This window comes from Pteronotus mesoamericanus, unplaced genomic scaffold (genome assembly GCF_021234165.1).
Source record: "Pteronotus mesoamericanus isolate MK-2021 breed Mesoamerican mustached bat unplaced genomic scaffold, CSHL_Meso_final contig_44, whole genome shotgun sequence".
Lineage (NCBI taxonomy): Eukaryota > Metazoa > Chordata > Mammalia > Chiroptera > Mormoopidae > Pteronotus > Pteronotus mesoamericanus.
Window position 1 is genome coordinate 450,614 of NW_026555166.1, and position 26,248 is coordinate 476,861.

The window sequence follows — 26,248 nt, forward strand, 5'->3', positions numbered from 1 at the left end:
AAAACTTGGAGGCTCTTGAGGCAGCAGTAAGATTGACACATACAATATTGAGAAAGAATTTTGGTACTTACCTAGGATAAGCACCACATAGGTGCTACAGACAATAATATGTATATAGTCAGGCAGATACATGGCCTTTTAGCCTTTGACAATTCAGATAGATTGATGAATGGAAGATGAATTGAGAAAAATAATAGAACTGTCATCATAGGTCATTTGGAGGGCTAAACGGGAAATGAGTGGAAGGCATCGATAAAGTGCCTGGCAGAAAGTAAATGCTCACGAAATTTTAGCACTTAGTATCACTAATGAGCAATGGGTTTGAAATATTTCTAATTTTATGATACTAGATGTACACTTTAAACTGTTATTTGGGAAGGAAGGCACTCTTTCCTAAAAATTGAGGAATCTAAGAATGCAAGATTGAGCCTCCAGTAAGCCTAAGTTATTCTCCAGAAGTAGTTTTGGGCCTGTGCCACCGCTTGTAAGGTAATTAGAGGGTCAGAGTTCTTTTATTTTTTTTAGATTTTATTTATTTATTTATTTTTAGAGAGAGGGGAGGGGAGGGAGAAAGAGAGGGAGAGAGACATCCATGCAAGAGAGAAACATCGAACAGCTGCCTCTTACATGTGTCCCAACAGGGGACTGAACCTGCAACCCAGGCATGTACCCCACCTGAGAATTGAACCAGCAACCCTCTGCTTCACTGGATGATGACCATCCAGCTGAGCCACACCAGTCATGGCAAGAGTCAGAATTCTATGTAGTAAAATATATATTCTATAATTTTGGCCTGGAAAAATTGCTTATAATTTTTTAGTTTAAAAGAAATAGTTGCTAAACTTTCCTCATCATAGTACTCATTGGCTTATAAATTAGGAATGTATGCCCTGCTTCCTAAACCTTATTGTTATATAATCAGCAAAATAGTCTGAATCGTCTCTACTATTGTCTAGTTTTTTCCTTACCAAACTTCCTTAACCTCCATTACCATTTAGAAGATAGGAAGCATATTCTTGGAAAGAACTGTGTTTCTTTAAGAATTTTGCTAGACTAAGCTTAGACACAAAAATGAAAAGATCAGGACTAGACTCAATATTATAAAGAAGAAACTGAAATAAGTTCTAAATAGTACTTGTCAATTAAGGAAAGAATAATGTTCATCCTGAGTTGTAGTTGTTTTGATGTGGCAATTTCCAGATATTTCCCCCCACCGAGATACCAGTTTACTCCTAAGAGTATCAGGAGTGGAAACTAAGCAATGTCTATTAAAGGCTTAAATCAAATGGACAAAGTTCACTATCTCAGTGAGCTGCTGGTGTCTTCTAACTTCTCTCTAGGAATTTGAAGATGGACCTTTGCAAGAACAAAAATGTATTTAGTCTTCAAATTTAATTGAAAAGCAAAGCTTAGTACTCCCCCTTGTAGGTATACACGAAGTATTTTCACTGTAGATGACACTTTGCTTTCTGTAATTATTACTAGGATGTTTGAGTACTTAATTCTTCACCTACCAACCCCCGCTCCCTCGCCAGATGTTATTATCTAATATCAGATCATATTTTCAGTGTTTCTTTTAAGTTTGACTGCAAGAGGGTAAGGGGTAAATGTTTCTTTAAATGCTAATAAAACAGATTGCATTTGTTACACCTGCTGTAGTTGCTGTTTTGAAAAGGCCTGTGAGCATTTATCCCCAGAGACTTTGTTCAAACGCACATGCTTAATCACTCTATGCTGGTCCATATTTCGCAAAAAAAAACCTTCCTTTTTTGTTTGTATGTTTTTTGTAGTACTTCTCAGGGAATGCAAAGATTATGGTATTTGAAAACAATTCTTCAACTTCTATCCTTATTTCTTCAAATACAATGAAAACCTATTGCAGTTTGGCTTTTTGAATGTTTTCAGATACTCAGGAGCCATTTGGTACTTTCTAAGTGATGGGGAGATGCTTAATATAAAATATCAATGTGGAGGACTGCGTGCCAAAAGAATGATTTGGTGGCAAAATATTCTTCCTTTATTCTTTTCTATCATTTCCTCAATTTGAGAGATTCCATAAATATATTATAGTCATATTTTAAAACTTATGAATTTGTTCTTTAAAAATAAAAACCCAACATGACATTTGCTATTTCAGGATAAGACCTTTTCTATTTGTGATAGAGACCTGTTTATCTGGAATATGTGACCTTTGACTTTTTTCTTGATATAGGATAAATGAGTTGCAGTAAACATTATTGTCCTGCAGTATCAGCAGTTTGCTTTCTTTTTTTTAAAACACATATTGGATGAGGAAAAAACTGTATTTTATTTGAAAATGATTTAAACCTATTAACATACAAAACTGTCTTGCCTTAATTTTTGGTCATTTCAGATGAAAGTGGTTTTGCCTGAATAATCAGTTTCGCCGTTTTGTTTTGCTCTAAGCACTGGGGCTGAATGTAATGTGTTGTTTTATCTCCTACTCTTTCTCTCTTCTCCTACAGTGTATTTATATTGCTTCAGGAGACATGGGATGTATATTTACATTGTATAGAAATTCAGAAGTTCAGTAGAAAAACAGAATGAAAGTTAACAAATAAGGCTTTTGTTGTTTGTGAGATGCAAACTATCATAAAATTCTATCATCAATTAATGTGATAATTTGAAAATTTTCTGTGAAATTTTAATTCGAATTTTCTCATATTGGGTCATTTAACCTACTACTTTGGTTTGTACCGTAACATTATTTGGGAATGACTGTATCAAATGAGACAATTTATGTGGAAGTGAGTTGTCAGTAGAACCTACTTACAAATGTCATTGTGAGGAATTCTTTAATTCTCTTAAACTTCACAACATTGCTCTGCTTGATATACAAAAATACTCCAGTGAAATTTATAATGTTGAGTTCCTTCCCATCAAAATCATAGAAATCTGCTGCTGACTGTTTGTCAGTGGATCAGGTTTCCATTCCTGAAAGACCAACAGTTCTGAGGTAATATAGTTCTCTTGGAGAGGGGGGGGGAGAGAGAGAGAGAGAGAGAGAGAGAGAGAGGGGAACTGGTTTTGCTTTATGAAAACTAATCTGTATTGTATGTATGAGATGCCTGTTCTTACAGTATGTTCTTACAGAGTTTCATTTTATTGATTATTTCCCTCGATATTGCCTTTTTTTCTTTTACTTGCTTTTTTGTCCCCCACCCCACCCCAGCATGGTCATTAGACCTGGTTTTAATGTATTTCTTCTCTGAGTTTGAAAGTGAAATCATTTCTCTTTCTCCCTCTCTCTCTCACTCTCAACTCTTTTCTGCTCTCTCTTGGAAGAGTGTGAACCGATGAGTGATGAATTGCTGTTTGCAGTAGGACCATATGAGCAATTGATCATGTGCATGGGAAAGTTCCTTTGTGTATATGAAAGACTGTTTTTACATTAGACTTTATTAAAATAATTTAATTTGTCCTGATCTTCTTCCAAGTTCAAGAATATAACATCATACACACACACATGCACACATGCCCTGACACCCCCATCCCCATAGACACAAACCCAAACTCTTGCTTTTATAAGTCAAAAAAATTGTTTTAGTTCAAAAAGGGGTTTCGTTAGTTTGTGTAACCATGAAGACTAAGAGTTGCATGGCTTCAGGCATGGCTGAATCCTGGCCTGTCTGTCTCCACCTCCTGGGCTTGGGTTTTTCTCTGTTCTCTTCATTATCAGATTCTATGTCCTATTTTCCCTGCTCACACCTGGCAGCTTCAGCAGAAGGAAAATGCCTTTTTTCTAAAAACCCCAACAACATCACAGCCGATTTCATTGTCTTTGACTGTTGTTAGCTGGGCCACATGATATTTTGGTGCCTATTGCTGTGGCTCCCATTCTGTGATGCTCTAATTGGCTAGGTTTGGTCAAATGGCACAGAGGAGGCCTTAGCCTAGTCTGAACCATGATGACTAAAGGTAGAATAGCAGAATTCCCCAGGTACAATTACCAGGAGGAGAAACAATGATGCCCATTTTTGTTGTTCGTGTTAGAAACATGTATGTGTTCTAGATTTTTAAATTATCAATTGCATTTGGGGCCCCAAATATTTCATGAGGCTTCTTGGGGATTTACCATCTCATGATAGAGCCAGGATCTGATTTGAATTGTCAAGGGAGCCAGATAAAGCTTTTAAGATCTTGGGGAAACTTTTAGGTCCAATGACTGAGTGTTGGGGGAGAGGAGGGGTACATGGCTACTGCCAGAATGCAATATTCCTCCTGAAGGAATACACAGCTTGAGCTGTGTAGAGCCATGCTAATTTTTGTATGGGTCTAAAGAAAAAGTCTGTAACTCATGTAGCAAAAAAGAGATAATCATTGATTGTCTCAGGACGCCTAGATGAGCTGATTCTGCATCTAACTCATTTTTTTTAAAACCTGATTCAAGTCCTCTCTCAGGCTCTTTCCTGATTTGCAAAAAGATTGATGCCTAAAGGGTCTTTTTCTAAGGAGCATCTCAGAAGTAAAGTCAGTGATGTGTTTATCCCAACAAGTATTTGTTTAGTTACTTACACAACATCCTCAGAATGTTAAGACATGGAGAAGCCAAACTGTACAGACATGTAGTTTTATGCCCCTAAAGGAGATTATGACTCATCTGTGCAAAGGAAGTAAACAAAAGGATAGTTTGACATGATGGAATTTTATTTTTTCACCTTTGCGTAAAACTCCTATTTTGAAACATTCTAATTTCAGTTTAATTTCAGTGTATTGGAACTCTCCCAAATTCATTTTCTTCCTTACTGTGCCTGGCTATCATGGTCGAATGTCTCTAGTGAGCACTCACCAGCACTTCAGTTCCATTGTTACCTTATTCATTATGTTTTACTTAGATGTTCCTCAATCCTAAAATAATGCAGTCTTTCACTTGGATGTCTGTTGAACTGGGGTGTATTGTTATAGTTGTAGAACATTATGGACACACTTGGGATACTAGTGTAGAACATGAGGAGTAGTCAGTCATCAGTTAATGCGGAGCTAACTATCAATACTAGATGTTGCTCACCTTCAGAATTCTTAAGGACAGCATCCTGCTCTGATTACAACCTTCTGTATTTGCAACTCTGGCAGTGTGTCTTCACTTCCATTGTACAGGCTTTTCTCCCTAAAGACATATTTCTAGGCTGCTCATCTTTCCCCCTGTCATCCTGCTCTCGAATTCTCTTTCTTCCCTGTTCCCTATTGATCCACTCTGGGGCAATTTGGCTGAATTGCTGACTCACCATATTCCCTATGTTCATCACCTTCTTTATGTTTGTGCCTCACCTGTATTGCACAATCCCAACACTTATCAGTACTTCTGCCTTCTGGTTTCTTGTACCCATGTGACAAGTACTTCTGAAGAAATAGTCTCTAGTGATGCAGATTGGCTACACCACAAATCCACAGCCATCACTCCAGCTGAGCCCTAGTCCTGCTCTTCTTTACTCCTTTTTTTAGTTCTGAGATCCACATGCTTGATTTTCAAATTATTTTTTTAAATTTTATTATTGTGGTAAGAACACAAAATGAGGTATGCCTTCTTACATTTTAAGTATATGTTTTGTTGACTATAAGTATAATGTTATACAACAGTTACCTAGAGATTATTCATCTTGCTTAACAGAAACTTTATGCCCATTGATTTTTTTCATTGAAGTACATTTATTTCTTGTAACTTTGTTTAGGTTATGATGTTTTTGTTCACTTATGAGATGGTGAACTATTGGCTAGTTTAATGAATGAAATAGGAGAGGAAAATGTAAAATGTCAGGAAACATACATTCAGAGCTAGATAACTTTGTTCACTGAGCCTAAACGGGCTAATCTATTAAACACAGTCACCTCAGAAATAGCACAAAGAGTCTACTAACTGATACATAGGATTTACTCATTCAAATAAAAGCAGATACACCAGCTAACTTAGGAGATAACTGAAATACAAAGAAGAAATCCCAATTAGAAGAATACCCAGTTTCAAGAATGCACGCCTTTAAACATAGTCCATCTAGTTGAAAGTTGGCACAAGATACTAAATTCTTCCCACAAATAGAAAGGGCAAAGTAAGACTGGGGAAGAGTCTCACTTTATGATCTTGGTATCAAATTGCTTAGTACCTCTCCGCTTCGGAATACACTTGAGACAGCAGGTGTGGTTACAGTTGGAGAGGATCCCGAAGCTGCGCTCGCTGGGGTTGGCTCTTGTCTGGATCACTTCCATGCAGATCCCACACACCATGTCTTTACTGCACTGGATAGCACGTGAGAGCTCCTTGCCCTTCTCATGGGCCTCAACGCAAGACTTTATTTGTTGTGATCTGTGAGTGGCATCCACTGGATGGAAGACCTGCAGCCCACACGTATCACAGGAGTCTTTGTGGAGGTACACACAGTTCTCCCCATATTGGCATTCTCCAACTGCAGCATAGGGGCAAAGCCGCTGCTTTGTTTCTACCGCACCTCGCTCCTTTTCTGATTCTTCCTTGGTCACTGAACTCTCCTGGGGTGTTTCAGTGCAAGAAGGGGCAGGCCCTGGGTGGCTCAGTTGGTTGGAGCATTGTCTCATGCACAAAAATGTTACGGGTTTGATCCCCAGTCAGAGCACATACCTAGGTTGTGGGTTTGATTTCCAGTCAGGGTGTGTACAGGAGGCAACCGACTGATGTTTCTATCTCTCTCCTCTCCCCTTCTAACACGAAAATCAATACATTAAAAAAAAAAAGTATCCTCCAGTGAGGATTTAAAAAGAAAAAAGAGAGGGCAGTTCAGTCACAGTAGGGCTGCTCAGGAACAAACTCAATGGCATTCACCCAGTCTTCTGAACCTGCTCCTACAGATGCAAAGTTCAATATCTTGATCCATCCTTGCCCATGTTCATTTCAACAGTCAGTCCAAATACTGATGAGAGATTTGAGGAAGCAGCAGGGAATGATTTTGCAGTTAGATCTATAGTAGTCACTTCTGTTCGTTTCAGTAGTTTGCTATGTTCACATCTGCAGCAGTCTCCATAAATACAGTACCCTCACTGAAAATACTTACACACTACACTGTATGGACTGTCAGAAGGGTCGTGCAAGTAGCAACTGTTAACTTCATCCTTACAAACCTCATGCACGAAATACAAGGCTGGTTTTGGAAGGAAGGAAGATAATATGGGTATTCTCTGTGCCACATGGAAGGCATTGAAAGGTTTTGGATAGGGCAAGAGGCATAAGGCACCCATTGATTATTAACTCCCCATTTCCCCTCTTCCCTCAGCTCCTGACAACCACCATTCCACTCTTTGATTCTATGAATCTGACTATTTTGATGCCTTATATGAGTGTAATAATTTAATATTTGGCTTTGTGTGACTGACTTATTTCATTTGTCATAATGTCCTTGAGGTTCATCCATATTGTCCCATATTTCAAAATTTCCTATTTTTAAAGGATAAATAGTATTCCATTGTGTGTGTGTGTGTGTGTGTGTGTGTGTGTGTGTGTGTGTGTGAGTGTGAGTGTGTGTCTTTTGTTTTGTTTTGTTTTTTCCCATTCCTTGAGGCCACTTAAGTTGTTTCCACATCTTGGCTATTGTGAACAGTGCTGCAATGAACATAAGAATGCTAATATGTCTTTGAGATCCTGATTTAAAATTTTGAATAAATACACAAAAGTGGATTTCTGGGTATGCTGTGATATATCATTGTGGGTTTGTATTTGCATAATGATTAGTGATATTGATTGATTACTTTTTCATACATATTTTGGCCATTTGTGTGTATTTTATTGGAGAAACATCTATTCAAGATTTTAACCCATTTTTTAAATCAGGTTTTTTTACACCACTGAGTTGTAAAAGTTCTTTATATATTTGGATTTAACCTCTTATCAGACATACGGTTTCAGTTCTTTTTCCCAGATTCTGTACATTGCTTGTTGATTCTGTTGATTGTTTCTGTCCTTTGCTTTGAAAAAGCTTCTAAATTTATTGTAATCTGATGAAATAATTTGAATTATGTGATATAAAAAAAGAATCTACCTTTCCCTTTTCTCCACAACTTCACACTACGCTGTTGGTGGGAGCGCAGATTGGTGCAGCCACTGTGGAAAACAGTAGGGAATTTCCTCAAAAAACTAAAAATGGAACTGTGTTTTGATCCAGTGATTCCACTGCTGGGATTATACCCTAAGAATCCTGAAACACCAATTCAAAAGAGCCTCTGCACCCCATTGTTCATAGAAGCACTATTTACAATAGCCAAGTGCTGGAAGCAACAAAAGTGCCCATCAGTAAATGAGTGGATCAAAAGCTGTGGTACATTTACACAATGGAATATTATGCAGCAGAAAGAAAGAATTAGCTCCTGTCCTTCGTGAGAGCATGGATGGAAATGGAGAGCATTAAGCTAAGTGAAATAAGCCAGGCAGTAAAAGACAAACACCATATGATCTCACCTATAAGTAGAACCTAACCAACAAAACAAACAAGCAAAATACAATCAGAGACATGGAAATAAAGAACAAACTGACAGTAATCAGAGAGGAAGTGGAGGAAAATTGGGGAAAGAAGGAGAAAAGTCATCAAGGACCATGTATAAAGGACCCATGGACAAAACCAAAGGAGGGTAGGATTGAAGGTGGGAGGTGGGGGTGGGTGGGGTGGGGAAGAGTGGTGGGGGGGGAAATGAAGACAACTGTAGGTGAACAACAGTTAAAAAAAGTAGAAAAAACAACTACCTTTTGAGTTGCTATGTCCACCTTTAACGGTATTAAAATCTTATAAGCAAAGACAGGTAAAGGTATTGTTCAAAAAGAGAAGGCCAATCAAATAAAAGGCTAATAGCAATACTATTAGGTTGAATCCATGCCCTAAGAGGGTGTTTTTAACTCTGTTTGAGTAAAACACCCTCTTAATAACAGTTTTGTCCTTACAATTGAGAAGATTGAGAAGCTCCTTAGTTTGGTGTTGCCTCAGTTGTTTATTTTTGTTTTTGTCACTCCTACTTTTGGTGTCATAGCCATGCAATCATTGCGAAGACCAATGTGATGAAACTTTCCCTCAACATTTTCTTCTAGGAATTTTACAGTTTCAGATGTTATATTTAAGACTTTAATCCATTTTTCTCTAGTTTCTTTTATTTGTTCTCTATTGGTCTGTAGAAAATAATTTCCCATGGTTTCCCCCCAAATGCCATGACTAACCCTCACCTTTTTGTTTAGAGCAGCAATATAGAACAGAGATTAAGAGTGAGGACTCTTGATCTAGACTTGCTTTGCAAGTTATTTTGTGATCCTGGGTAAGTAATTTAACCTCTCTTTGCCTCTGTTTCATCTGTAAAATGGGCGGAAATAATAATATTTATCTGATGGGGTGGTGTAAGGATTAAATGAGTTATGGTTCTTAAAAAGTATTTAATATAGCACCTGCCACATATTAGGAACTATGTATGTGTTGGTTATTATTGCCTTTTTAAAATCACTGACGATATTCAGGCTTTTAGGCTATGTATCACTGCTTTCATCTTTCATATCTATGATTTTGAAAACAACTCATCTGCTCTTATTGATTTTTCTTCTCATTCTCAGAAATAGTGTGTTAAAAGATTCTATTTCTTCATGCTTCTCCCTGCCTCTGGCCTAGTTTTATGTTACCCTTCTCTTCGTCCACATTTTCAATCTATTCCTTTATGTGAAATCCATACCCTGAGCCTATATGCAAACTAATGTTTCTCTTATTCTAAAACCAATAAAAACATCATCATTATCTTCATCACAAACAACAAAAGATTAAAAAGGAATCTCTTGGGAAACATACATTAAATATGTAAAAAATAAATAAGTTAAAATAAAGCAGAAATCTGTGATAATTTCTCACATAGGAGGGGGCACTCAAAAACACCCCAAATTATCTTCTGAAGGGCAGGCCCCTTGGGGTGTAGGCTTCCCCGACTAGCTGAGTGTTCGAGGACCCCGTCTGTATCAGTGAACCAGCTGGCACGGTTGTGAGAGGCTGTTTTCAGCTTTGGTGAATTTTTAACGAAGACTTTTTCAGTGCATTTGCCCATGTCATGATGGGTGATTTATGAGTGCACCTGTCTACACTACGCTGAGTGTTCAGCAGTTTTTGACCAAAAATGACATGACCCCTGTGCCCCAACCTCCCGTCCCTATTCATCCAATCTCACCCCAAGTGACTTTATTTTTTTTTGTTTGTTTCCGCGGATAAAAAAAGTCCTCAAAGTGAAATGTTTTGCAGATGTGGAAGAGGTGAAACAAAAAATGGCAGAAGCACTAAAAACATCAAAATTGAGGAGTTCAAAAACTGTTTTGAGCTGTGGAAAAAATGTATCAATTAAGTATATTACATCACATGGAGGTTACTTTGAAAGTGACTGAAGTTTAAACATGTAAGAATAAATGCCCACTTTTTTATAAATAAATTATGTTTTATAGGGGTTTCTCCTTGTATTTTCCTGACCAGGTATCAAACGCTCAACCTTTTGGTGTATGGGATGACACTCTAACCTGCTGAGACTCCTGGCCAGAGCCCTCATATAGATTCTTTTTTAAAGATTGATGTTTCTTAACTCCCTTCTGGCTGTAGCTGCAATTTGATGATTCTGAACAAAGAAACCAACAATTTTCTGTGACACTCAGGAGTTTGCTTTCTGTCCTTCGTCCACTGTGGCTCTTTTCTGGATTTCACGCTGTTAGCCAGCTTTGATTGCCACGGCCTAAATTCTCAGGCTCAGCCTTCTCCCTCTCACCTGATTCTGCTCCAGGCTTTGACCTTGTCTTTTCCTTGGTCTTCCACCCATTTCCTAAATATATGCTTTCACCCACATCCCATTTTTCACTCTGATCCTTACTCTATATGTGTTCCCTGGATAATTTAATCTATTCCCATGATTTACATACTGTTTACCAGATGTGCCAGTGACTCACGGTTCTCTATTTCAAGCCCAAGACTCTCTCCTGAGCTTTCAGATATCTTTCCAAGTATTCTCTAGATGTGAACCCTCATAAACATTCTAAATTCAGTACATCTAAATTTAAACTCATTATAATCCCAATTTTTACATTGCTCCTATATTTCTGTATTAGTGGATGCTTTTACCATCAACCCAAAGAGCACTGACCAGAAAAAAGGTGTTCATCTTAGAGTCCCTCTTTTATATTCCACTTATGAGCCGCTGTTTATATCAATATACTTAGAATTTTATATCTCTGTTTTTCTCAATCTTAACTCTTACTGCCTTACTTTAGGCCTTTATTTTTCTTTGCTGAGCTATTACAAGAATTTTTGAATGGCTTTTCCTCCTGATATCACCTAGTCTCCAATTTATCTTATGTTGAGTTGACAGTTATACAACATCTGTCCAGAAAGTATCCAGCCATGCACTATGAACAACAGAGACATTTATTGAATAAGACCCAAGATACAAGAAACATTGTCCATAGGACAGTGATGCCTCAGTTTCCTTAAAGAAAGAACCTTGGGACGTCACACAGTTCTCCCAAATGCCATCAGCTGCCCCATTGTATTTTCCTGAATCTTATCAACAGTTTGAAATCTCTTCCCTTTCAAAGGTGATTTTAGTTTGGGGAAAAGTCAGAAGTCATAGAATGCCAAATCTGGGCTGTAGTTGGGCTGAGTCACCTGGGTGATTTGGTGCTGTGCCAAAAAACTCCACATGAGATGTGATGCGTGAATGGGCATGTTGTCCTGATGAAGCTGCCTGTCACCAGTTTCCCATAGCTGCAGCCTTCAGAACCATCCAGATAGTTGCCATGGAGGAATGTTCAAGCTTAATGAAAAATTTGATGCAGATTTGTTGCTCTACTCGCCCACTCATTTTGAATGGAATGGCCACACAGTACACATGCTCACTCAGTGGCATGTACCGCTCCCACTGACTAGTGCAGTGAAGTCATCATTGTTCATGTACGCACATTCCAGCCCACTCTCCTTGGCTGCCAGGTTACATTGACGTCTTGCAGACCATTCTTGTATAAACAATGGTTTGACTTTCTCTGGACAGACCTCGTACTTCTAGAATATTAACCTGATCATGTACTCTTTTGCTCAAACTTACATTTTATGACCCAACCCTTGTGATCATAATTCTTCACCATCCAACCTCAACCTTTTTTCCAAGCCTCAGTTCTGGTCAGATCTATCTACTTAATGAACAGATGTCACAGATCTAGTCCTACATGTGATGCTCTTGTCTTTCATAACTATATGCCTTGTCTTTGCATATACTAGTCTTACCTATTTTCATTCTTCGGAAAAAATGTACTTATTCTTCTAGAACTAACCTAATTGCTTCTTTGGGGAATACTTTCACAAACCATTATATATTGTAAACATTTATTTACTCTCTTAATTTTAATAGCATTTTGTAGATGATAGTTATCACACTGGCTTGGAACTATTTGAATTTCTAAAGAGCTCTGTGGATTCCTGTTTTCCTAACACCCAGGACACTGCCTGGAACTTTGTAGGTGCTTAGTGAATATTTGAATGAATTATAGAACTAAGTATTTAAGAAAGATGGAGATAATTTGTCTCAGGGGAAATCTGAGTAAAGATAGGAAAAATGGTTTAATAAGAAGGGTATCAAAGGAAGGAAGAAAGAAAGTTGTCTCTACACTGAACAGAGAAGGAAGGACAAAAGCAGGAAGAAATAGATACTTAGGTATAGGAAAACATTGGAGAAAAGCACTAGAAAAAGGAAAAAAAGAGGTATCATTGCATTTCTGTACAATAGCGCACCCCAAGAATGACAGGGAAAGGATGACAACAGAAGGAAAAGGGTGGTTTTGAGAGAGAGAAAACCCTGAGTGGCAGAAGTGCCAGAAAACATCTGGAGAAGAGAGAAGAAACCTATCCTTAAAACTGTTTTGCATGTTTCTGCTAACAATGAGAAAAAGCCATTTACTTTTCCTATTTCTCTTTAAAATGTGTGATCAAAGAGCCCTGAGCCCAAGCTACATTCTCTGTAACTTGCTCTTAGCTATATGGAAAACATTCTTGACCTACAGCCAGTCTTCTATGAAAAAACCCTTCCAGTTCTCTGTTATTCTCCATGGCTTTTCTTATGAGAAACAAACAAACAAATAGAGTAGATATGTTTTCTACTCTTTTGGGTAAATACCAAGGAGTACAATGGTTGGATATATAGTAAAAGTATGTTTAATTTTTGTTAAGAAACTGCCAAACTGTCTTCCAAACTGGCTGTATGATTTTGCATTCCCACCAGCAATATTCCTATTATTCCACATCTTCATCAGCATTCGGTGTTGTCAGTCTTCCAGATTTTGGCTATTCTAATAACTGTGTACTGATATCTCATTGTTTTGATCTGCATTTCCTTGAAGACATATGATGTGGAACATATTTTCATATGCTTATTTAACATTTGTATATCTTATTTAATGAGGTGTCTGTTAAGATCTTTTACACCTTTTTAAATAAAGTTGTTCACTTTGTTATTACTGAGTTCTAAGAGTTTTTTGTATATTTTGGAAAATAGTCTTTTATGTATATTGGTTTTGCAAATACTTTCTCCCAGTTGTGGCTTGTGTACTCATTCTTGATACAGTCTTCTGCAGAGTAGAAGTTGTTAATTTTAAGGAGATCCAGATTATCAATTTATTTCATGGATTATGCCTTAGGTGTTATATATAAAAAGTCATTGCTGTACCCAAAGTCATTTTCCATTCTATTTTAGGAGTTCTATAGTTTTGCATTTTATATTTAAGTCTGTGATCCATTTTGAGTTAATGTTTGTGAAGGGTATAAAGTCTGTGTCTAGATTCATTTTTTTTTCTGTATGTGGATGTCCAGTTGTTTCAGCACTTGTTGCTGAAGGACCATCTTTGTTCATTGTATTGCCTTTGCTCCTTTATCAAAGATCATTTGATTATGTTTATGGGAGTCTATTTCTGCCTTCTGTATTCTGTTCCACTAATCTATTGTCTATTCTTTCCTTAGCACTACATCATCTTGATTATAACAGTAGCTTTATAGTAAATATGGAAGTTGGGCAGTGTCTCTCCCCTGACTTGGTGATGCAAACTTGGTAACTGCCACACTAAGGAAACAAGGCAGGTAGTCCACCAACTTTGCTTTTCTTCAGTATTGAGTTGGCTATTCCATATCTGAAATACTTTTTAAAGTATATTATGATCATGAGCAAAACATATCTATAAACTTTAGGATAAGGCAAAGAAATATGAATAAATATTTAGTTTGCTACTATATGCATATTGTACCATTGGCAAAAATCAGCTCACCGATAATATCTTTATGACTATATAAGGCACAGAACTAAATATAAATTTATTACTGATTATCCAAAGGTTCTATAGAATTTCTTATTTTATATGTAGTGAGGCTATTTGGACATTATTGCTAAATGGAATTATGTACTTGAACTGAATGCCCTTCTCCAACAAGCATTCTTAAATAAAATTAGAAGAGTAATTAATTGTCAAATAATGCAAATGAAAACTGTATCTGGATTTATCAGACACAGAAAATCAACCTAGAAAAATCTGAGAAATTTTTCTAACAAGGATATTTCAAGAACACATCTTGAAAATTTATTTAGACAATAAATTTTCCTAATACTAAAAGAAAGTGTCTTTGCTATTTTTCCTTTAACTTTTTAAAAGAGCATTCTTTTTAGAACCTGGCCAGATCTTGGAGAGATATTAATTAAATTCCTAACCATGTGTTAGGAAGAGTAATTGAATGATTTAGCCTGGAGCAAAAAGACTTGGGGGAGTAGAACAGAGAGGTTGGGAAGTTTGTCCACATATCTGAAGAGTCATTGTTTAGAAGACAGATTAGATTAATTTTGTGTTACATTCAGAATTCAGATTAAGAGCTAATTATCCTAAATCCCATTTATAGGGAGGGAATGATAATAGTAATATTTGCACACTGAATTAAACTGCACCAAAAGGTAGTGAGTGAGCTCCTTACTACTTGTGTATTAATAGTAGATGTGTGACTAGTGTGGATTAGATTCATGCAAAAGGCTAAAATTTCATTTTATGCAGAAGTAAACAGGTACAAATTATGCTCAACCTTGTAGTCAAATACCATTTTTATATTTCAATTAGGAAAAATTAAAATGTATGTGTATGCATATATACATACCGACACACACATCCAGTGTTAGTGAGGATGAAAGGAAAGAGTAACTCGTATTGTGATAGAAATATGAGCCCATCAACTTTTATGTAAGGACATTTGTCAGAAGCCTTAAAATACACTTTTGGAAGAGGGTACATTCTTATTTATCACAATGTTCTTTGAGGTTGGGCTCCCAGAAGCAGACTCTGAAGTTAGGACTTCATGTATTTATTCAGGAATTATACCTGGGGTGAGGGATAGGAGAATAGGGAGAATAGAAGGAGAGGGGCGTGACCGCAGGCCAAACCTTGTACGAGGGATCATTGAGAATGCTAGAACGTGAGTGCCTCTCAGGATTGTCCTTACCTGAGGCTGAGGAGCTGGGCTTCCACATTCTTTTTTGTCAGTAGTTGGTGAAAGGATGGGGTCATGCACAGGCACAGAACTCCCAAAGCCTGAGAAAGAATTGCCAAGGAAGAACTGTCGGTGTCAGCTGTTAGAAGCAAGAGTTCCTAACACCACAAAATTAGAAAAAAGTGGTTCAAGAATATCTGCCTAAAACACTGGAATTGACTAGTATAAATATTTACCACCCAATAAATACCATGCTATTTAAGAAAACAAAAATGTTTAACAGTGGGTATTGAAAAACATGATACTGGTAAAATATAAACATTTCAGCTATGTGGTAGTGTGACACATAAGACTTTTCTTTGGCATGGAAGCTCTCAGAATAAATACTGTGCATGATTTAAAGCAAAATAAAGCACTAGTTATGTTATAAAGAGTATTCACTAAATATCTGTAGCAAAATGCAACTAGAATGGACAGAATAATGTTTTTTGAAATCGGGAGAAAGTGAGGCCCCCTCTATTCAAGATTGTGGCCATGATATTGAAACATGAAAATTAAAATCTAAAATAAGATTAGAAACAAAGAAACAAAACTGTTCCTTATTAAATGATAGCAGTTTTCTTAATTTTTTTTAAAACACAAAGAAACTATTTGAACTAACTACAGAAAATGGTAAGGTTCCTGGGTATTAGACCAACATATATTTAAAAAAGCACTCTTCTATACCTGAAACAAAGAATAGAGACTGTAAAATAGTACATAAACCTCTAGGAAGTTTTCTAAAACCTTCAAGAAAATATTATAAGATTTTATTGAAAACATAAAAGAAGAGTTAAAGAAAGAGAAAATGAACAGAATGTGAATGGGAGAGATCAATATAATAAATATATTAGTTTTCTAAGGATTAATCCACAAATTCAATGTTGTTTCAATAACAAATTTTTCATAAACTGTGATAAAATGAATTTGAATTTCACATACAAGTAAAAATTCCCAAGAATAGTCAAGATTTACTTTTCCAGTAACAGAACTTTATTTTAAAGCTTTAGTAATTAAGACAGTGGGATACTGGTACAAGAATAGTCAAATAGACCAACTGAACAAAAGAGCCAAGGAATGAACCTAAATATAAATGAGTGACATTGCATAACTATCCAAAATATTGTGGGAAAGTGCTTAATTAAATGATGCTGGGACTTTCAGTTGTTATTATTTTAAAAAAAGATAAAATTAAATCTGCCACATATCAAGAATTAATTGTAGATGGATTAGACACCTACTGTTAAAAGTAAACATTTTAGAGAAAACTTAGAAGATAGACTTCAAGTCCTGAATTAGGAAAGGATTTCCTACACAAGACAAATACAGAGTATAAATGGTAAAATTATACATTCAACTATTTTAAAATGTAAAACTTCTGAATGACAAGAACTAAAATCACAAAACTAAGTGAAAGAAAAAACTGTTACTGGAGACAATATTTGAAAAACATATAACTCAAAATTGATTATACCTTATCTGAAGAATTCCAAAGTAATCATGGAAGCAATCTAATAAAAATGGGCTAATTTTATACAGGCAAATTTTAGAAGAAATCCAAATCTATAATAAACTAACTCATAATTAGTACAATGTAAATAGCAGATTATGATAAATTAATAAGACTGAAAAACCTAGGTGTTGACAAAAATGTGAGGAAACACTAATTTCCTTAAATTATTGGTGGCAGTGTAGAGTGATACAGCTGATTTAGAAAACCATTTTTCATTGGACTGAGGATATATGAACCTCGTGATGCTAAAATTAAATTTCTAGTCATATACCCAAGAGGCAGAAGGCAGAGAGACACATATGGGCAAGTTGACTACAGCAGCATTTGCAAAAACGAAAATAAACCATGTTCCCATTTAAAGGATGGGAGGGTTACCAAGTGGGGATTACTACTTCTGGTCAAGATGGAGGGACAGAGACCAGATTTAGCTTGTGCCTTAAAATACATGAAAAAACAGTTTTCAAAGCACCAGTCATTAGGCATCAATGTACACTGGTCCTTGAGAGATGGGCAATAAAGGAGATGAGTCACAATACTGCATATCTTACTACTTTGACAGAATTTTCAGGGCATGGTGGAGGACGAGGAAAGCAGTCAGATCTCGGTGGACTTGCTGCATTGAGCAAACCAGACTAAAATTAGGGGAAGACTGAAGGACTGGACATAGTACTGGAAGGTGAAAGCTTCACAGAGAGAGAACTCTGGATATCTTCAGAGAGTTTTCCTTTTGTAATCAGCTGAGTACTGATGAATATACGGTGGTGGGCAAAAGTAGGTTTACAGTGTGAAATACAGTGTTGATTCTTTTATTATTATTTATTAATTGCATTATTTTCCATCCGAACAACTGTAGATCTACTTTTTGCCTACCCTTTTATACATATGTGGAAAAGACCTAAGGCTGAGGGAAGAACCAATGAAAAGGAAATAACACCTTGGTATACCATCTAAACTGGGAAATCGCATAAATTATGAAACAGTGGTCATAGCACTCAAGATGCACTTACCTCAGTATGAGGCAATAACCCCAGATTGATTAGCAATTTGATACTGCTGTATATAGCTTGAATGTAAGACCCAAAAGGCTGAACCTGTATCAAATAATTTAATGTGTCCCAGAATAAAACTCAGGAATGTATATAGAAATACAAAATAACCAGCATTTAAAAAGGGAGAATTCATATTGTCTGGCATCCAATCACAAATTGCAAGGTGAGCAAAGAAGCAGGAAAATATGGCCCATAATGAGAACAAAAATTAATCAAAATCGGTTGAGAAAGGATAGATGTTAGAGGTAGTAGACAAGGACACTATTAAAGATAGTATAGCTATATTTCAGATGTTTTAATAGAGAAATAGAAGAAATTTAAAAGGACCGCACCTAATTTCTATAGATTAAAATCTTTGGTTTCTGCATTGGCTGGGTATCTCAGTTGGTTGGAGCATAATCCTATATACCAAAGGATTGCAGGTTTGATTCCTGGTCAATGCACATAACTAGGTTGTGGGTTCGATTCCTGGTCATCAGCAGTGGATCAATGTTTATCTCTCATCTCTCTCTCTCTCTCTCTTTCCCCTCCCAATCTAAAATTAGTGAACATATCCTCAGGTTATAATTAAAAAAAGACTATGATTTCTGAGATGAAAAATAGACTGGATGAGATTATGTTAGATTAGACATGTTTGGAAAAAAAGATTAATGAACTTCAAGACATAGAAATAGAAATTTTGTATAATGGAACAGGAAAAAAAAGTAACCAGAGGAGAAAATGTACATTACATACAGGATAACAAAGATAAAAATAACAGCATAATTCTCATTTGAAACTACATGTAAGAGAAGACAGTAGAATAATATAAAGTCCTAAAAGAAAGAGAATTTAATGTAGACTTCTATACCCAGATAAAATATATTTTTAAAATGAAGGCAAAATAAAGCCATTTTATACATACAAAGCTGAAAGAAATCAAGAACAGTTGGACTATGATTAAAAAGCATATCAAATACATATTCAGAATAAAAGAAAATGACACCAGAAAAAAAGGACATCAACATAAATGAAAAGCTAAGAAAATAGCAACTATCAGAAAACATACCTTTTTTTCTTACTAAACCTTTTCAAAATATCATTGTGTGTTTTTTTAAAGATTTTATTTATTTCTTTTTAGAGAGAGGGGAAGGGAGGGAGAAAGAGAGTGGGAGAAACATCAGTGTGTGGTTGGTTGCCTCTTTTGCACCGCCTACTGGGGGACCTGGTCCACAACCCAGGCGTGTGCCCTGACTGAAAATTGAACCAGCATACCTTTGGTTAAATAACTGTACTATTTAAGTTTGTGCATTTATACCTATGATAAAACTGGTAAAAATAAAACAACATGAAAAATAGTGAATATGGTTTGATTATGAAGAACCAAAAGCTTCTGCACACAAAACCATACACTGGATCTGTATGTATCCAATTAGATAAGTCTAAAAAATATAATAACTGCACATAGTGTACCATTTCTGTAAAAGTTAAATACTGGTATGCATACCTAATGAACACATAGTGTCTATTAAGTTCTGGAAATCATTTGCTATAAAACATAAGGTTGATAGCCACCAAATGAAGAGATCATTCACTCTTGGGAAGAAGGAAGAAGAGTGGGATGAAACTTTAGTTGTTTTGAGATATCCTTTTTTAATTAAAAAATTAGATACATATTAATATCTGTTTTGCGAATGGAGACAAAGGTAGGCTTCTCTTGGGTTAATTTCTGTACTTTCTGTGTGCCTGACTCAGTTTACATTCAGCAGTCATCCTGCAATTTCTGTGAATGCCTGTGCAAGGGGAGCCCTTTGCTCAGAGTGTTTGTACAAGCGAAGGAAGGAGGCGTCTGGCCCGGCCTTCTCAGAGCCTCTCATCTAGGGAGGGCAAAGACATTATGCCTGTAATGAAACAGGTGACTACTTAGTTACATTTGTGGAAAATGCTATAAAAGGGAAGTACAGTTGTCCCTCGATCATATATTGGGGGTTTGCTCTACTGGGGGTCAGGAAAACTTCCGTGGATAGAAAGAATGTCTACAGTGAGATAAGGGGGAAGAGTCTAGAAAGTGGGGCTCTAAAGAGGTGGTCAGGTGGAAGTTCTGAAGAGAGGGTTTGAAGAGGGAATCACAGTGTGTGTTCATTTACATAACCATTTCTGCATTTATTTTTTTAAATCACTTAATTTACTGTTGTAGAAGCAAGCATTCACATTGATATTATTAAGAATATTTTCTATTTTTATCTTGAATTATACAAGTCAATGATATAAATATTTCACCTTTTAAATTAGATTACTTTAGATTTTTGTCATTATGAGTAAATGAGTAGATTAAAAATCAGTATAACTATTGTTTCATGTCACTTTCCTGTTACCTCTCTGCTATCTAGTAAGACCACTGGTGGACACCGGAGTTAAAATAGGTTGCTTGAGCCTTGCAAACTGTGAAGTGGTCACTTACAGTGAACTAAATGTTATTCCAAAATACTTTCCAGTCAGTACATTTTCCACTGTACCGATGTCGTGATCTAAGCAAATGTTTGGTTATTTCAAAAAACATGTTTATCGCGAGTAGACAGACAGTACTAGGAGAATAAATGAACTCTGAATGCAGATATTCCTTATGTCGGAGGCTGGCCAAAATTTTTTTTTCCCTGCTTGTATACGATTTGAATAATCCAAATCAGATCAAGATATTCAACATAGCACACAGTTCATGTTTGCTTTACTGGTAATTAAGGGGATGCTCTTTGAATTTTAATAAATGCTGAACTCACTTTTTTGAACAGCAGTTTCTAAACTAGAATTCTTGGCCTTGTTTTTTTGGAGGAGTGTGAACTTTTCATTGTTAGGTAGACTATTTTAATAATACACCAACTATGAGCACCTACCTCATAAATCTTATCTTCTTAATATAGAGGCAACCCACATTTTGTGGCACCAGTGATTCACATATTAGAATACAATTCAGTACTCTCTTAAACAAATTGTTCTTTTTTCATGCTTAAGGATTGCACATTGAATGTTAACTTACAGCTCTTTTGGGGGAAAAATTCAGATTACTCTTGAATAAGTTCTGTTGCTTGACCTGTTAAGTGGGGATGAAAGCATGAAGGAAAAAAGATTAGGATGACAATTTAAAAAATAATTAAGGCCTATAATATCTATAATTAATAGAAAAAAACCTAACAATTTAAAGAATAAATCAAAGTTGGAAAATGTTAAGAAAACCAAATATAGATTATGCATTTTTAACTTTTACCATAGAAGATTGTTATTTAGCTTCTCTTTTGTTACATTTGCTGTGAAGCATTTAAATTAAAGAAGTGGTGGATCTATGATTTATAAAAATGAAAATTTACATCCCAGGTCAAAGAAGTTAATCTTTATATTCTTATTAAAGATTAGTGAAAATGGAAGATTTCTGTTTATGTGATTCGTTCAGCATTGCCTTCATAAATTCTTAAGCATGGCAAAAAGTTCTAAAATATACACATTTGATAAACATTCTTGTATAAAAATAAGTTTTTATCAGACTGCAATGGTATTTGCTAGGGATTTAAATTAATTTTGCATGATGTAACATTTTTAAACCATTTTGATACAATTTTCTTTTTGCTTGGGCATTGCCTTCAATAGATTTCTTCACAAATAATTTCTGAAAACAGTTTTGCTAGTGCTCTAGATGGCCACTCAATTTTGCTAAGATTAAAACATCCATCATTTTGTAACATTATCTAATGTTTGAAACAATAAATGCTTGTTTACAAACATGCTGAGTCATCTCTCTTTGTAAAAATTAAAATGTGTAGTCAAGCTTCGACCTAAGAAATGTGTATCAATCAGCCTCACAAAATATTCTGGGATTAGTTATCACCATGTTTTTTTCAGTTAGACTCCAAAACTTCATAATGTGGACATGACATATTTGTGGTGTCACAGTCCTTTTTTAATTTACTCTTTAATAAGAAGAGACAGCTACATCATTTACTTGGAGGGACAGGGAAGGTAGTTTTATACCCTTAGTCAAGATCCTTCAATTCTTGATGTGAAATAATAATAATAATAACAACAGCAATGGTTGAATCAGATCTACTGTATTCAAGATAAACTTGTGTTTGCTTTCTTGTATTTCAGGTAACAGGTCCCTGAAATACAAGAAAGGATGGATTTTACTTGAAATACTTTAGGCCACAATAAAGACCAAATGCTAGAGAGGGATTATGACTCAAAGTAAGAAAAGCTAATGTTTATCGAGGGTTTACTATGTACCATAGTCTTTTCTGAGCGATATGCATGATTATCTCATTTGATATCCACAGCAATGTCAGGATGTTGGTGCTATTGTTATTGTCATCAGTTTATTTTTGGGAAATGAAATGTAGTCAGGTTAAATAACTTTCTCTAGGGTAACATGCTAGCAGGTGCAGTATCTGAATTCAAACAAGAGCAGGCAGTCTGATTCCCCAGCCTACCCTCTTAACTCCAGGCTTATTGTTGTTAATCAGTAACTTGGTTTTATATAGCTTTAGCATTCATCAAATTGAGATGTTCTTTTTAAAATATACTGAGCTTTATCAAAGATACATTATTGTAAAAGAGATGAGTTGGTAGCTACATGTATGCTGAATTGCACTTTTTGCCTGTTCATATATTTTTTTAAATTTTCATAGGAAGTGCAGGATAGAGAATCCCATTTACTCTAAACTATGAAAATAGAATGAACTAAAGAGAGAGATACTAAATTCAATTTAGCAAGCAATCTGCTCTTGAAAATGTTGTATCAGAAGTCCTAGGTATTCTTCCAGAAACTTTGGTAAAAGAGATAATGCACAGAGGTGGAAAATGAAATATGTAATTGTGTAACTACCTTAGTGGATGTACAAGTTTGAAAAAAATAAGGTGAACACTAAAAGCAATGTCTTCTCTACTCCTTCTTTATGCATGTATTATTTATTTTTGCTCAGTCACAGTATAAGGATAAATTGGTGTTGGAAACAAGAACATCACTATAAACTTGAAATATTTTTGTGTGTTTATTAATTGGCCAGACTAGAAAGGACTTTGGATTATGTTGCACATATTCACTGTTCTGAAATTTTGTCAAAATTCCTTGATCTGAAGACATAAAAACCTTGTTTTAATACATGCGAGCATTTTTCTTAGTTGATAAATGGTTATAAGCAGAGTAAGATCCCTTTAGGGCCTGGAAAAAACTTATTTGGGGCCCTAATTAGGAAAATGAATAAAAATTTGGAATATGAAAATTGAGATGTGGATTTTTTGGGGGGTAATCAAAAACAGTCACAACAAAACACAACTTTTAAAAAGCTGATAAATATCACCAATATGACAAAATTCATAAACTAAATTATATTCTTATTAACTACTTAATTGATCACAATTATACTTTTTTACATTTTTCACTGCATAATCTTTGATCGTGTCTTCATATGCAAAATTGTATAATTTGTATATTTTTATTAAAAATAGAATGATAGTTTAGTCTTTCCTTTTACATAGTTGATTGAAGTATGTGTTTATTACCTGTTTAAATAAGTATCTTTTAGCTTTACAACTAATTATTGATAATATTATGTACATTTATGAGATTATTTTTAAGTTTGGGCAAGCCTCTATAGAGTTCCTATCATTTAAGAGCTCTTAGATTTCAGGGAATTTCCTGATCAGTGATTAATCCTAAATACTCTGTATTTATGACACTGATTAGCTAGTTTGTGGCTAAAGATAAAACATATGTAGGATTTTTTTGGTGGCATTTGTTAATGTCAATATTTTATCTAAAATCATCAAGAAATTTACTGTTTTCCAGTTTATACATATACAATAATTCAGTCCTCTTTAAATTGGAGTATCAAATAATAAAAATACCTCTTAATTATATTTATTTGATTTTTTTCCTTTTTGTCGTAGTAAATTTAACCTTTGTTATAATCTGATAAAAGTTTGCAATTGGTCAGAATTTCCATATGTCAGAATAATTACTATTGACTTTACTGATTATGTTTATCATATTTACCCCATACCTGTTAAATTTGCACCTGAATTTTCTCTGTTTAAAAAAAACGTATTCAAAGATGACTAAAAAAGTTAACATTTCTATGCAAATGAGTTGAGTCCATATGGCTCTCTTGCTTTATTGAAGTATTCCAAAATTTAATTTACAATGGAATAATTAAGCTTTATTAAGTATTTTACCGCTATAAAAAGTAATAAAAACATAATACATTTTTAATTATATATGCTTTATTATACAGTGTATTCCTGACAGGAGAACATTATTTGAGGAGGTGAAAATAAAACATCCCCTGTGTAAAGTTTCACACATCTGACGTTAGGAGGAATTTTCCCCAGACTAAGTTTTGGCTTTATACATTTCAAACTTTGTCTCTCCTTTACTATACACATAAACACTTCTTTTTTTAAACCCTTACCCAAAGGTATATTATTACCAATTTTGATTCAGAGAGAGAGAGACAGACACAGAGACAGAGATGGAGAGAGATGGTGAGAAATGTAAGAGAGAAACATCAATCAGTTGCCTCCTATATGCAGCCTGAGCAGGGATGGAACATGAAAACTTCCAGTGTATGGCCAGTGTATGGGGCAACGCTCCAACCAACTGGGCCTTCTGGCCAGGGCCACAGAAACACTTCTTGGCACTACTATACATGTGCTTCTGTGAGGCATGTCCATATCACCATAAGAATTTTGACCACGCCCCTTCTTGTCATCATGCTTGTTGACTCCCTTAAGCAGGTGGAACGGGAATTCTTTATTTCTACACTGTGAAGGATAGTGGAGATGATGTCTAACAGTAACCCAGTGATACATGCAGGTGACTATGTAAACTATGTAAATAATTTTATGATACCCAAACTGAAAATATCCACAACTCACCTCCCCTTTAGTTACATGCCAAAGACATCCTGGCTTTGCCACGCCCCTGCTATGAAAGGAAGTGGGATAGAGTTGGGGAGAGGGAGCTAGTGGGAAGAGACTTATGGACTATGACTGCATTCGTACAACACTACAGTTGCAAAATTGCTACGCAAACCTTATGTCTCACGAGGTCAAAAATATTTACTATTTAGTTCTTTACACAGCAAGTTGGGTGACCCTGCTCTAAACTATGCATTTATCAATAATAAATAGAATAGAATGGAATTGCAGACTTGTAAATATATCTTTGATATATTGTTAGAGTAAGAAAAGCAAGTAGCTGAAAAATATGTACAATAAGAATATTTTGTAATATCTCCTTCTTCCCTAAATCATTATGCATTTATGATTATATAGGAAGACTTAAGTCTGGAAGGATTTATAATAGAATGATAATAGCAATAATTTGTGGGCATGAAATTTAAAGAATGACAGTTACTTTTATTAACTCTTTAGTTTTTGAATGCAACATTCATTGTGTTTGATGTTTGATTTTTGTTGCAGTCCACATATATTACCATTACAGTTTAAAACTAAACTAGAGTAGATTTAGTAATATAAAGTAATCAAGTAATATAAAGAGGATAAATCTTAGCATTGTAAAATAACAAAAGTGTTGCCCTATTTTGTCTCTACCATATGTCTACCCATCATCTACTTATCAATTTACTTATACCTGCCTACATTTCATAGTTTCTGCATGCCAAAACTATGATTCGCTTTTCTTCTTACATAGTAGATATCGGTGAGAATCTGTATATTTCCCAAAAGGCCTTATTGTTTGCCCTCACTCATTCTTGAATTATAATTGAACTGATAAGTAGATTTCTAGATTGATGGTTATATCCTATATGCAGTTTATAATTATTTTTCTGTTGTCTTGTAGAATCTGTCACTTTTTCCACCTCCCTTTTAAATAGCACCTTCTCTTTTTTTTTTTTTCCTTGATTTTCTGAAGTTCCTCCATCCTCTGTCTAGGAAACTGTTTTCATTCTCATACATTATAGTAAGTCAGTAAAATTCTTAGCCAGTTATCTCTTCAGGAAGTGCCTCACCAATATTTCTTAGTTTTTGAAATTTCTGTTAGTCTAATACTGGAGTTACTCCATGTATTACACTATGTTTTAACTTCTCCTCCTTCTTTTCCATAGCTTGATGTTTCTATGCTATTTTTATTCACTTTCTCTTTAGTTTGGTATTTATCCAGTTTACTTCCTTAA

At 35.3% G+C, this 26,248-nt stretch overlaps 1 protein-coding gene and 1 pseudogene across 2 annotated transcripts in view; one reads left to right on the forward strand and one right to left on the reverse strand.

Moving 5' to 3' along the window:
- Positions 1-26,248, forward strand: part of CTNNA2 (catenin alpha 2) — a 1,090,206-nt gene that overhangs the window by 66,725 nt on the left and 997,233 nt on the right. The gene's annotated exons all lie outside the window — the stretch shown is intronic.
- On the reverse strand, positions 6,085-7,224 carry LOC129073982 (E3 ubiquitin-protein ligase makorin-1-like; annotated as a pseudogene).